The sequence below is a fragment of the Anas acuta genome, chromosome 9, assembly GCF_963932015.1.
Source record: "Anas acuta chromosome 9, bAnaAcu1.1, whole genome shotgun sequence".
Lineage (NCBI taxonomy): Eukaryota > Metazoa > Chordata > Aves > Anseriformes > Anatidae > Anas > Anas acuta.
Genome location: NC_088987.1, coordinates 22,293,669 through 22,306,498, shown reverse-complemented (window position 1 = coordinate 22,306,498; position 12,830 = coordinate 22,293,669). Strand labels below are relative to the sequence as shown.

Below are 12,830 nucleotides of genomic sequence, written 5' to 3'. Positions count from 1 at the left end.
AACCTGGCCCAGAATACTGGCAATGCCTTAAACATCTCTGAACAAAGCCCAAGCTTTATCAACATAAGCCCATGTATCCTTTGACAGAATAAAAAGTGAAAAAAGCAAAAACTACCACATGTAAACTGTTACCAAAAATTAACCACAAGTGTCTTCTTTTCCAATTACAGGCAGGAATTGTGGCTATGTTGGACATTCTGTGGCAAACTTCAGCAAATGCTGCAGTTATAGCGGCAGATACCATATGCAATACTGCCAGTTCTGAAAGATATCAATTCTGAAAGATGGTTCCTGAATACATGTTTTAACACCACCTTCCTGAAATGCACAGGTGATTGCAACAATGTTGTCTGAATATTTTCAGGTCCACGATGCAAGGGTAGAACAATAACAGAGTTAGGGAGTGCGAGGTGTGAGGGGATGTCTTCACTGCCAGACAACTGACCTTGCCTCTGTCGCCCTCAGGCTTTTCACAAAATTTTGAGAAGTTTCAGACTATTCAATATGAAATAAGAAAAATCCAGATTTAAAATATATATATATATATATTAAATAGAAGTGTTTTCTAGATAAATGTTTATGTTGTCAGAGATGAGCCCATAATGTAATTGCAATACTAAATATAATCTTTAGATTGTAACACTATATTGATCATGACAATAATCAGCACATATAAAGTTAGACAAAACCCTATTTTTCCCTAATTTGAGTGCACAATGCAGCTGTGAAATCCCTGTAATGCTGCATTTTTAGTTAGTGCCTTTTTAAATTTGAGAAGTACTCTGTGAATGTAAAATGATTAAAACTAAAGTTGCCAGTATCTTACATGTTACACATTTAGAGATGTTTAGACTTGTTTAGCTTAATACTAGGTCCCCAAATTTCCTTCCCCTCCAGCAACTCTCAGAACTCTTATTTATTATTAACAGCACAAACAAGAATGGAAGTTTATAATAGGGAAAAGAAAAAAAAAAAAAAAAAAAAAAAGGAAAAAAAGGAACCTTAATAGAAGAGAAAGGTAGCAAAACAAGAAACATTCACTTAGTCCCTAAGGAACTGAATAGTATATATAACGTTGATTTGTCAGGAAAAAAACTATTGACTTTGTTGTTCACATTGAGCTTCAGACGGTAAATAAACTTGTGAAAATCAGATTTGTAGGTAAGCAACAAAACAATCCACCTGCCTTAGTTTCTATCTCAAACAAAGGACAAAGTCTACTAAAAAGATGTAAGAACTAAGGTGTTGATTATTTTCCTGATATGACGCCAGAATAATATTGGTATGTAACTAACCTCTAGAGCTCAGAAATTTGCACTCTGGGGTCAATTAGTACTAATACAATGGAAATCAAACTGTGGAAGGCATCCAAGGCAGAGCTCAGTTGCTTTAGCTTGCTTTGGCTATACTCATAGTTTATCCATAGTCTTTACTCAGCTTCTATCAAATTTAACTGCAATCAAATCTATCCTGAAATTTAATTTACAGGAAAATGAGTAATCCAGAAGCTGAAGCCAACAGGTATGATGATACTGTTTCCCAGAAAGAGACTGGTTTTGTAGTTCCACTATTGTAGAACACATATAACAAAACTGCAAAAAGCAGAGTAAATGAAGGCATTTATTCACCACCTTTACATGAACGCGTATCACAACCGTATTTATATATACCAAATTGGATCAGCTAAGAACTCTTTAGCCTTTGAATAAAGTTATTCTGCTGCTGATGGATGGTTGCACTCCAGCCATCCATAAGCTGAAAAGCAAAGTACAGCATGGAAGTGAAACAGGTGTTTGCCTGGAAACATTTCCAGGTCAGGGAACCTTTCCCAGCCCTACTAAGGCAATTTTTTACCATTTTTGGACGTCTGGTGTCAAGGTATTGCTGCTGTTTCAACAACTAAGTAAAATTCTATTTGTCAGGCCACCTATTGCTAAAGATCATGAAATTAAAATTAGGAAGTGTTCCCTATTTTCCATTAACCACAACATTTTATTTTTTTTTTAAAGGAAATTAACTTGCACATCTTATTTTCACCACTCTCATTTGATTCAGCTCAACTGGTATTTTATTATTATTATTATTCCTGGTTATATCCCAATTTAATGGGCTTTAGACTTATAGTGGTCCAGAAGAAACAAACTGAAGAAGCAAACTCTCCTGTGACCCATCAAGTACTTTGCATGGTCATGCTTGAACAAAACCAAAACAATTTAAAATTAAGTTTTACACTCTATAAACATACAAACACAGTCCCAATGACAGCACGACTTGTGTTTTCCTTTGTTGGTCAGAAGTGAACTTCAGTAGTAAACAGTGGAGTGCCAAATTTCCATGTCTGAATACTGAAGACTTAGCCTTGTTATTAGTATGGGACAGAGAAAGGTAGACCTAAGGCAAATTAAGCTAAGCCTTTTTCACTTAGGCCCAGATCCAGAGCTTTCTATTAGCTCTTAACTCACATTTGTTTCAATCTCCCTCAGAGAATTAGGCAGCTACATATGAGGTCTGCTTTTAAATAACCTTATGAACCTGGGACTTAATTTACAAAGTGCTTAATGGAGGTTAAGGGTAATTTATTTATGAATATTCTCCTGTGCTTCCATTCCAGAAACCGGGGCTGGCATTAAGTTAACTACTGGAAATTGCCTTGACAAAATATGGATTCGTGATCTAGTGCTGAACTAGCAACAGTCAGTGCTTGCAAGAAGAGGTTTTGAGCACATTTTGACTAGCAAAAAAACTTTATACTTAGCAGAAGTTGGATTTTTATATTCAAATCTCTGGAAATGACTTAGAAACTTTTTTTTTTTTTTTAATCAAGAAAATATGCTACAAAGGTTTACTGATTATAAGCTCATACTACACAAGACTGAAATAAGTGACAACTGAACATAAAACAAATCCAATCAATTCCTAATAAATCCTTTATTCTAACTTTCCCAAATTCATGTTTGCTTCTGACAAACTTGTTGGAAGAGCCAAGATCTCCTAGAATATGCATGATTAAATCTTGGAGTGAGGTTTGTTCCCTCAGCCATTCCCTTCTTAGAGGTTCTGCTCCCTAAGATGAGAGGCTCCTTAGTCAGACCTAACTCAAGTTTTTCAATACTCAACCTAACATTGTAACTGCTTGTTATTTCCAAAGGCAGGATGGGATTTCCACATGCCAGCTGATCCCACGCATGCCTTCGGCACGTAGCAGGTGTGCACACAGCCAGCTTGCCTCCTACCTCCTCATTGCTTAAAATAAAATCAAAGCAGCAATTGCCAAAACAAGGTATGTGCAACAGTGACAGCAAAACCACCAAAACTTGTTGTAATCCATGCTTATTTACAAATGGTCTTTCAACAAATAACAGCTTTCACTCGTGAAGCCTGGGATGATCTGGAGTGACAGAACCACAAACATAAGCAAAGCTCACACTCTAGTTAACCTTCCCAGGAAGCCTGGAGTCACACTGCAGCACATCAGAGCAGTTCATATTCACACTTTTGTTTTCCTCAAAGTAGTTTTACCATGCCCACATTCGCTGTGTATTTAATTCATTTTAAAGCACTATATTCCTCTTGAAAAATAACAAAACTCAAGAAAGACCTATCCACTTTAAGACATAGAAAATTGATTACTAGTTTAAAAATCATTACATGGTTACACATTTTTCTTAAAGTGCTTCTTCACTGAGCAATATTTATCATGTAACTGAAGTGGTTTTTGGTGTTGATATATAACAATTGGCATGAAAACACTGTTCTAATGAATGATCCTCATGGTTTCTGTAAAACCCAATGACCCTAAGAAAAGGGAATAATAGATTATTTTTGTATTGACTTTTTTTTTTTTTTATTTTGAAGCTGTTAAACTTTTGTCTTTTTTCTTAGTATACACACTTCAGCTCATGCAGCTTGCCTCAGTTTATGTTCATACATGTCCTGGCATTTGGTGTTGCATAAAGACAGAAGATATATTTGTATTGATTAAATTCCACAGTGGTAACACATTTATTTTGACTGATTCTGACTGATTCTTGAATTACATGTAGGTCAGAGTAATGTAATACCGTATTGCTAGTTTCTATATTAGATGCTAAAAATCCATTACAAGATACTGAAAGTTATTATGCAATGGTGAATGAAGGTTCTTCATCTTTTTCTTAACTAATCAGCCTTGAAAAAGCAGAATTTTTGCATTAAAAAACACAAACTAAGGCATGGCTTTTTTCTTTGGTGAAATTTAGCATCTAAAGATTCCGCTCATGGTCACACAGAGGGTAAATGAAAGCAAAAATGAAAATATGGCATGGTTCTCAAGGGTTTGGACTTGAGCTTTTCCAATGAAGAACAGCTTTTGGGACCAGAAATATAGTTGGCTCCTACTTGTAATTAGAGGCAAAGTCCTGGAACTAACTAGTTTTGTATAAAAACTTTCAAAAGGTTAAATGTGAAAAGGTATAGAAAGCAAGCGACACTTTACTGGGGTTACTGGTTTTGGAATTTACCTTATATTTAACAATGAGGGCTGCTATGGCTTTACAGCTTAGGATGACTCTCAAGGAAGTGAAATCACCTCTGGTGCTTCCCTTTAATGAAAAGAGTTGCTAGTTATTTGTAGTTCCAGCAAAAGAAGTAATTAAAGCCTTATTCTTCCATATTCTTCTATATCTTTGAAACAGAATGGAGCTCCAAATAGTTCACCTGCCTATTTGCAGTAGTATCTACCTAGGGAGGTCAGGGCAAGATTAGCATCTCATCAGTACCACTTGCTGACCCAAGATACTCAATTCACTTCCCAACATGCTGATTAGTTCAATGAACACTAGGACAGTAGATTAGAAGGATAACATGAAAAATGAATTGCTTTGCTGACTATAAAACTGGAGATAGTGTACTACCTATTTTCTACTTCCTGAAATAGTCTTCAATGGAAGTTTTCACAAGAGACATTGATTGCTCAGACTTAATTCAAGGTGAAGTTTTCCAATTTCTACAAGAATACTTGGAAATCTTTCCCAATATATATATAAGCATGATTTACTGAAATTTGCTTCATGCAAATTTGATGGTTCAGAGAAAATTGATACAAAATACACTAACATAGCTGCTAGGCAGCAGCCCCAGCCTAACTACCACTCAACAACATAAAATAAAAGATATAAATGAGCACAAAGGAATAAAAGATATAAATGAGCACAATACCCAGTCTTCATGAAATTAGAGAGATCTGTGTTCCTACTGTAATCTCTTTTGAAGCATCAGGCCAAGTGTTGCTAATGAGAGACTGAGTTACTAGCACATACTTCCCGTTACTCAAGCACAGCCTGTCCAGTAACCAGGCATGGACAAAGTGATAACCAACTATACAGAAGAACCATTGTTGTTGCATATTTGATGCAAAATATCTCAGAAAGAATGACAAATTACATATTTTGGCAGATTTAAATAAAAGCTTTCCAGGTGCCGAAAGAAGTAGAATGTCATCTGGTTGTATCTTTGTGACTAATGGAATTGGACAACGTGTTCTTGTAAATATTGTATTGTGATTTGTCAGCAAGTATAAAGGAAGCAGAAGAGTTCTGATTTCAAGCAACAGAGAATTCAAGGAAGCCCAAGCTTAAATGTCTTGCTGGTAATACTTGAAATTACTCAACCTGAAGTAATTTTAAATTTAGCAGATGGAACTCGCTAATGACAAAACTCAACATGATTAATCTTTGATTTAAATACTATTCTACTCTAAAGTGTTCAAAAAAGCTGAAACCAAATATTGTAACCATAGCTAATTTCAAAACAAATGAGAACATTGCAACATAGGATTCAAACCAAAACATGGAAGCTGAATATTAAACAAGGTCTAGGAGAAAAAACAGTCATATAATTTAAAGTGTCATTCTAAAAAAATTAATGGACATGAAAAGCAATTTTAAGTAGTCTAGTTAGAAAAGGTAAACAAACAGGTTCTCATGTAATCAAACCCACTGAGTTCTACCTGAAGTGTCAAATTGTGTAACTGTAGAGGTAAGATGAAAGCTAGTTCAGAACCATGACCTAGACTCACCTCAAAGAAGAGGTGAAAGAATTAATATTTATTTGAAGCCCTCAGTTACTTTGGTGCATCATAAGCATCAGATTATTATAATCTCTCACTAGAAGTATCTACAAACAAAAAGATTGCCAACAGCACTATTTTTTTCCTTAGTCAACCCAGTCAGAAGTGAACGTGGTTACTTTTTTCTGATGGAAAATTTTACTATTTTAGGAAATTCTGCTAAAAAAATACTGCTCAGGAAATTGACAGGCAATCACCAAAAAATATCATTTAAAATCGAGGAGGCTTGCAGGCTTGAATAACTATGTACCTGCCAAGCAGGAGCACGGGCAGACAAATACATATATGACAATTTCTGAATTTATCAAAGGCTGATCTACTCCCACTTGTGGCCCAAGAACCAGTTTGTCAATAGGAACGTACTGTGTAAATATCAGTTCAAGGGAATCATCAATGTCATTAATCCCAGAATAGGGAACAAGTCAACAAGAGCAAAAAGCACCAAGGCCACAAACTTCCACAGTAGTTTGCAAAGAGAACAAATACATACATCACGGAATTGCACTGATATTATTGCCTTGTCATCCAGGGAGAGCCTTCTAGTATTAAGACGGTGCATGCTCGTTTTAATCATCCGTGGCATAAGCATTCAGGCTATGCCATTTCCTTTTTTACTTTGCCAGAAGGAATACTGGTGTCACTGTCTAGTTCTCCTCTTCTGACATATCTTGGAAGGCGTCTTTCAGTATGATGAAGATTAAAATGCTGTTATCAGTAGGAAACGGGATTGAATCCAACAGATTCGTGTCATGCCCCTTCCCTGCCCCCTAAGAAGGAAGTTTGTATAGGAAAAAAGTAGGTGCTACATAAAGAGAAACACGATAGGAAAAAAAAAAAAAAAAAGATAATCCAGAGAAAGAGATAAGCAGTGAAAAAAAATCTGAACTGGCTGACAAAAGGAATCTTAGTAGACAGCTCTCAGAATTTAACACAATACAATTTGTGTGGCTCAGCTGGAGATTTCAGGATGAAGGAGGCTGCCTATGAGGCCTGTAATATCTTTGATCGTAGGGCAAGCCCACTGAGATGGCAGCATTCACCCCCACCAGGCACAGCGATCCTTCTCATGGCATGGCACTCCTTCCACAATAGCTATGTTGGACAAATATCCAGCGAACGTCTCAGAATTGACTGGGAGGTGTCATCCACTCCTGTAGAAAAAGTGATAAAGGTTTGAATGTTTTCCCCCTTGCTCTGGAGGGAGGTAAAAACTCAGAATTGGGGCGGTTGCTCTGAAGAAAGGGGATTCTAAAAAGCATCATTTTGGGAGAATCACAAGAAATTGTCTCTTCATGGTGTCTACTGAAAAAAATCCTGGCACTTTGACAGGAACAGTCTAGGCTGATAGAGAAGCAGAACACCCACGTGTATTTTTTCCCTCCCTTGACTGGTTGCTGAAGAGGCAAGGAGGCAGGGTACTCAGCATCTTCATCTCACAGAAAGATATTCAGAAGCAAAGATCTCAATATCATTTTCTTCAGACAAAGCTTTCTTGAGTGGAAAATACTTTCTTTCCCATAGAAAATATTTGATTTCACCAAAAAGGGCATTTTATTTAAGAGACCCAAGGGATTTTACCACCCAATAAAACCAACTTCACTATTTTTTTTATGTTGTTAGGAACAGGTTATTAGCTCTTGAGAAATCATTACATTGCCTTTCTATTTAGATTCCCCCCCCCCTTTTCTTTTTAATTATTTTTTATAAATACTGTTTCCAAAGGAATAACTTAAAAATAAGCTTCCTTTCCAACTCTTGGAGTTACTGCTCTTTCCCATCTCTACTGCTCCTCCCAGCACCCCAGTATTTCACATGCCTGTCTGGAGCCACGGGGGTCTTTGAGAAGTCCTCAGCCTCAGAAGGTGAAATGCTGCCTGTCTTAACACACAGGTATGCCTAGACCATCTGTTGTGTTTCCTGGAAAAGGTTCAAGCCATCAGCTGGGAGATTCAGGTTACCAAGCATAAATGGTCAGTAAAATTTCCAGCCTCAGACATGACACAAGAACTGGGAAGGTCGAAGTAAGTAAAGATTAAATGGAACCTCCACTCCTCAGAAATACACATGAAACAATAAGCAGTGAAACCACAGAACCTCCTTGTGCCCCCTCAGCATCATGCAGTGAATCAAGCTCAAGGCCCTTTTAACTTTAGTGGCTGTATTTTTGCTCTGTGTTACCAAATTGATCCCTTAATCTCCACGTGCCAAGTGAACTCCGTTCTCACACAGCTCACCTCCTTCCAAAGCCCTGCTGCAGCCCCAGGGGCTGCCCGTGCTCTGTCAAGGCTCCCAGGTACTTACTGCAGTGATTCATTCAGGAACTCTACGTTCATAACCATTAATGCCTAAAACAAACTCTGTATCAGTTTCAGGTTGGGACATTACTTCTTCATTCTTTCTTAAGTCTTATTTCAGGGATTTTTTTTAAGTATTCCTTAGAATACCCAGGACACAAACAAATCAATGTCACTCTTCTAGATAAATGTGCTCAAAGAATGAGTCAAAAATATTAATTAATTACAGACAATGAATTATCAGTCTCTGAGCAAGGAACATCAAATGCAAAATATCTTAAATAATACAGTTGTATTTCCCTTATTCTGCAATGTAGCCAGTAGTATATAATAAACAGTACTTCACACTTTGCATCATTTGAAAATTCACCTGTCCTGGCTTTACCAAAAAGTCAATGTAGAATAAATACCAACAATTTTATGTGAATTAAATTTGGCTGAATAAAAAAAAAAAAAAAAAACCACACATATCAAATGTTGTAACAACTCCACCTAGTTTCCTGTATGTTTTACTAGGAAACTGTGGTCTTCCTGTGCCAAACACCTCCAGAAAGACTACTCTAAACCAGGAAGCCTTGAAAAAATGCAAATGAATTCATGTATTTCTTCCTACTCTCCATGTAGACACAGAATCTTCATTCAAACCCTCCCATTTTCAGCTGAACTCACAGCCTCTCGAATAATTAGAACAAATTCTTGCCACAGTTAGCTCACTCTGACCTTAGGGAAGTATTGCTCTAGAAAATCAGAAAGCAGTGTGCCCGCTGGCCTTAGGGATATAATCAGATAGATCCGATTCCTTCTCATTCTGAGGTCAGGAGCATCTAAGAATAGACACAAATAAGAAAGTTATTCGGCATAAGCTTTCAGAGACAAAGCTACTTCAATTGAAAGCTTCTTTACTGTTCACTCACCTGCCTCAAAAGGCTGGGAGCCCGTGTTCCTCCTGCAGGTGATACCTCACTCTAAGCTGTTTACAGCTTCGGCACCTCCTGAACCTGGGAGCAGCCTGCTACAGGCTCCCTTCATTATGGCAGCTCTCATCACTGGGCAATCGGGAACACAGGATGCTGGGCCTTGCCTCAGCAGCACCATGCATTTGGAGTGACACCACAGACCAGGGCTCCTGTGAACACCAGCTGTTACCCCAGCCAGCAAGGGGTGGGGGAGTAGCAAGTGGAGTTGAGGATGTCTTTCCTGGGAGGCAACAGGAGCAGAAAAGCACTAATGAAAATCTCGAAGGAAAATGAGTAAAAGCTATGAACAGATGAGAGGGTTTCCCTCCCTGGTGGTACAAATTCTTATTTTAAGAACAGCTTTTACATCTCTCATCCCTTACAGGACAGGTGCAGTGGGAACATCCTCTACTGCAACAGAAATGCTTTGCTTGGAAACCACTTCTGGATGTCTGGAGCTAAGACATGGTGTCACCTGGTTAATAAGCTGCTTCATGGGTTTGTGATCCTTTGTCAGCCTTGTACACAGCTCCCTGCACACTTCTATTTACCACTCCTGTAGCAATTGAGCAGAAGCACTGAAATCTTTGTGGTTTTCTGTTCTTGGAAAGGAAGATGAACAAAGCAAGCACAATCCTGCCTTGTAAGTATTCCAGCAGAGACACCTGATGAGTGAAAGTTCTGATGAGGTACTGACAGCTTGAAACTCAGACCTATAATCATCCTCGGGGTACTTAATAGGCTTAACTAATAATGCCTTTAAATATCAGCTTCATACAAGCCATTAGTTGAGTCATAGATCTCTGTTTAAATGAGTACCTGGGAAATCTGAACAACTCTTGCATGACATTTTTGAAAGCTGAAACGTGCCTTATGGAGGGAGCTTCATTCCCTGGTGTAAGAGTCACTGCAGACAGTAGCAACCCAGCCTCCTGAAATTAAACACAACAGCTCATACATTTGATCAGGAAGGATCCAAAACAGTCACACGATAAGCAGGAGGTGACCGTAATTTGATTTGATGTTAGCAGCCCAGGGACACGAGTTGCTTCAGTAGATAACTGAAATGTGATGCCAAGTGGCTGTTGCTGGCTCTGGGACAATTTCCAACCTCCTCTGCCTGCCTGAGAACAAGAGGCCTGAAGACGCCGCTCTGGAGCAGGTTTCTGCACAGCTCAGCTTCGTAACACCACAGTAACACCATGCCATGCATTTGTTAGCGCTTAGGGACAGAGATGCACCTCTATTCTTGCTCAACGAGCACTTGGGGTAAATAGACAGCGTCCAAATACAGAGTTTTCCAGTCTTAAGAACTGACTGAACCTGAGTAGAACACATGAAAGCAGGCAAGTGTATTTTCTTTTGTTTTAGACTTAACCTTCCTTCAAACATCAATTGTACTTCTGGTATTTCAATATTTGTCTTGTCCTGAAGTTTCTTTATGGTATTCATTTCTGGAGATGTGTATATATATCTTTCATTTTAATTATAGTTTCAAGATACTTGTTAACCTATGATTAGCACAGTGTGAAGCTGAAGGGGAGCATCCATTGGGCCCAGAATAACCTTGTAATTTTCTCCCTATTCTCAGCTTTCTAAGCTCTGAGGCTCCAGATTGTTTGATTCCTGTTTGGATTTTTAGCCCATCATGAACGTGACACAGTTGCTAAGATACATATCAGTCTGCACCATGTTGATACAATATTATTTAAACACTTTAAAGGGCAGCCTAACAGTTCTCTATAAACACACATCTCCGCTGTAAACTGTTCTCAGCAGAAACAAGCAGCCTGACACCAAAATTAAATCCAGGGTATTTCAAAGATTACTGTGCAAGGCTTCACGAGCATCCTCCCACGACCACCACAGCACCTCGCAGACAACACGGGTGTGTTGCCACCCCTGCTCTAGACTCGGTGCGCACACATCCCCTGGCACGATGCCTGCAGCTCCGCATCGAGCGAGATTCCTCTCCTGCTACCGCTGTCACGAATACGCATCGAATTTGATTTGATGTTAGCAGCCCAGGGACACGAATTGCTTCAGTTACCTGCCCAAAGTCAACCCAACCAGCGCAGCTGGGGCTGAGCTGGGGTTCCTGCCCACAGCCCTCACGTGCTGCCTTGCTGCACATCACCACACCGCTTCTCGTGCGGCAGCCAGGGGCCCTGCTCAAGGCCAAAGACCTTGCTGCACTATGTGCTGGTGAAATTTAAATTGGAAGCTTAAAAAGCAAGGCAAGAGATTCGCATGGCCAGCAGGAAAATACTAGGAAATACTACAGAGCAGGCCTGGTGCACCTTCCTGTGTGACCACCCAGTTTCCCTCTGCATCTGACAGCGCCCTGCAAACCACCAATAAACCCCAGCAGCCCGCTCGCCACGGGACAGCTCTGCAACAATACTGATTTTAGTAGCTGTTACAAAAAAACAGCAACTCCCATGACCATTTCCAACTTTCTGAAGCTAGTGAGGAATATTTTAATGGCAAAACATCCAGACTTCAGAAGTACATAGTGGGGGCCCAAGATTCAAGGATGAGAATGTCTCACGGTGGCTGCCAACAGTCACCCCCTGCACCAAACTGAACAGAACACGTTTTCAAACCAAAAACATATCCCAAAACAGTACACCATTTTCAGTGTGGAAAAAAATATCTATTTACAGCATACCTTGGGGAGTCCAGCATACCATAAGCCTCAGAGCTGTTTCACAAGTGCCAGGCATCTATGTAGGCAACGCAGGTGCTCTGAGTACCTGGAATTACTCTCCCACTTACTCAATTAAGTGTTGTGGGTTTTTTAATACACAAAGTGTACCAAGTTTCTTTGCATTGGCTTTAAATTACAACAGTATCTTAGGATGTTTTCCCAGTGTTATTTAACTGTATTACTTAAGATACTGGTAAATATTTATTGCCTCCCTGTAATTCTTGCTTCCTCCACTAGAGCACATCCAGTCCATTCATAAATATCCCCTTTTTTTTTTGGTCAAACTGCAATTTTTTTAGTGCTTTATTTTCTCTCTCCTGAATGCATAGAAAATGCTGCTTTAACTCCACTTCTGCCTGGTTTCACCTCTACTTAGATGTTTCTGTTCAGCCCGTGAAGCACTAAGCTGAAGATGCTGAGATGGCAGCAGCCAGGAGCTCAGCTAGCCAGCCAAGCCCACAGCCACCAGGCAGGACAGGGCTGCAGCAGAACTGGAGACCAGCCCCACTTCCATCCTCCTTAGGAAAGGGAACAAGATCCTTGGGCTGAGTTTAAATGCAGCTCCTGGGCCCACAGCAGGTAAGGTGGGTGCTGGAGGCTCCAGGTGTTGCTGGCCAGGACCAATAAGGAAAATGAGTGTCCACGCTGGCCTGACACCACACACAGAGCCAGGGGCGTTGCAGTAGGACAGAAATGACAGCAAAGTGTCGCTGCCAGCTGAGATGCAAGGTCAGTTATTCAGGAGAGGACAGAAGGGTGGCCTA

At 39.5% G+C, this 12,830-nt stretch overlaps 1 long non-coding RNA gene across 2 annotated transcripts; it reads right to left on the bottom strand.

Annotated features, from left to right (window-relative positions):
• Positions 1-5,517: 5,517 nt before the first annotated feature.
• LOC137861207 (uncharacterized) lies at positions 5,518-12,593 on the bottom strand. Of its 2 annotated transcripts, XR_011099470.1 has the most exons (6): positions 12,028-12,593; positions 9,315-10,288; positions 9,121-9,224; positions 8,341-8,451; positions 7,923-8,023; positions 5,518-7,257 (listed from the first exon to the last, which is right to left on the bottom strand). It is a non-coding gene; the product is annotated as an uncharacterized lncRNA (long non-coding RNA). The 2 variants fall into 2 exon arrangements; XR_011099469.1 differs by having other exon boundaries at positions 9,315-12,593.
• Between the last annotated feature and the right edge of the window lie 237 nt (positions 12,594-12,830).